Genomic DNA, 1,738 nt, shown 5'->3' on the forward strand with positions numbered 1-1,738 from the left:
TTTTTACCAATTCTACAGATTAAACCTCAGTTTTCCATTCTCTAACCTCATTCTATTTTCTGGTGACCAATATTCTAGTTATTAACTCTAAGAGTTTACACAATATATTTAGTTCCTCATAGTGCAATCATAAAGTATTTGTCCTTTTATGTCTGGCTTGCTTCACTCAACATTAACGCTCCCCAGTTTCATCCTTATTATCATATGCCTCATGACTTCATTTCTTCTTACAGCTGCATAATATTCCGTCTTATGTATACACTATAGTTTGTTTATCCATTCATCTGTTGATAGATACCTGGGTTCTTTCCATTTTTTCTTGTGAACAATGCCGCTATGACATCAGTGTGTAGGTATCTGTTCTTGTCACTGCTCTCAGTTCTTCTGGGTGTGAACTTAGTAATGGTGTTGCTGAGTCACATGGGAAATCTATATTCAGCTTCCTTAGAGACTGCCAAATGGTTCTCCACAGTGGCTGTATCATTCTACATTCCCACCAACAATGAGTAAGCATTCCTATCTCTCCACGTCTTCTCCAACACTTGCAGTTTTCCACCTTTTTAATAGTGTACTTTTTTTTTAAGATTTATTTTTATTTATTTCTCTTTCCTTCCCCCCGTTGTCTGCTGTGTCCATTCGCTGTGTGTTCTTCTGCATCCGCTTGTATTATCAGGCAGCACGGGAAACTGCATCTCTTTTTTGTTGCATCATCATGCTGTGTCAGCTGTCCGTGTGTGTGGCACCACTCTTGGGCAGGCTGCGCTTTTTTCACATGGGGTGGCTTTCTTTGCGGGGCGCACACCTTGCACTGGGACTCCCCTACATGGGGGAGCCCCTGTGTGGCATGACACTCCTTGCTTGTGGCAGCACTGCGCGTTGGCTAGCTTACCACACTGGTCAGGAGACCCTGGGTATAGAACCCTGGATCCTCCATATGGTAGGTGGATGCTCTATCAGTTGAGCACTTCCCAGTGTCCATTCTAATAGGTGTGAAATGATATATCATTGTAACTTTGATTTACATTTCCCTAATCACTAGTGATGTTGAACATTTTTTCATATTTTTTTTCTCCATTTGTATTTCTTCTGTGAACAAATGTTTATTCACATTCAGGACAAGTAACAAGGAGATGATGACTGACAACAACCATTCTCGAAGAACAGAGAGAGTCTGCAACTGCAAGCAAGAAAGTCATATCCATCCGTCCCATGAGATCTAAGCTGCCTCTCAGTTAGAGGTGGAGTCGGCATCACCATCACAGAAGCCTCAGGATTGGAGAATGGGCAATGGACCAGAGTAGTCCATTTGTAAGTCCAACTCTACGGTTGTTCTACTGTAGACTTTTTGTGATCCTAGCAATGAAAGAACTTTTATCATGAATGTGGAAGCAGTGGCCATTGGAGGTTCTGAGGGAAGGGAGAGGGGAAAATAGGTGTAATTTGGGGGCATTCTCAGGACTTGGAATTATCCTGAATGACATTGCAATGACAGATACAGGCCATTGTATATCTTGTAATAACTTACAAAAATGTGCAGGAGAGAGTGTAAACTACAATGTAAACTATAATCCGTGCTTAGTGGCAATGCTGAAAACGTGTTCGTCAATTGTGGCAGATGTACCACACTAATGAAGGACAGTGTTGATGTGGGAAAATGTGGGAGTGCTAGGGAGCAGGGCCTATGGGAATCCCCTACCTTTTTTGTTTAACATTTCTGTAATCTAAATTTCTTTTAAAA

This window comes from Dasypus novemcinctus, chromosome 22, assembly GCF_030445035.2.
Source record: "Dasypus novemcinctus isolate mDasNov1 chromosome 22, mDasNov1.1.hap2, whole genome shotgun sequence".
Lineage (NCBI taxonomy): Eukaryota > Metazoa > Chordata > Mammalia > Cingulata > Dasypodidae > Dasypus > Dasypus novemcinctus.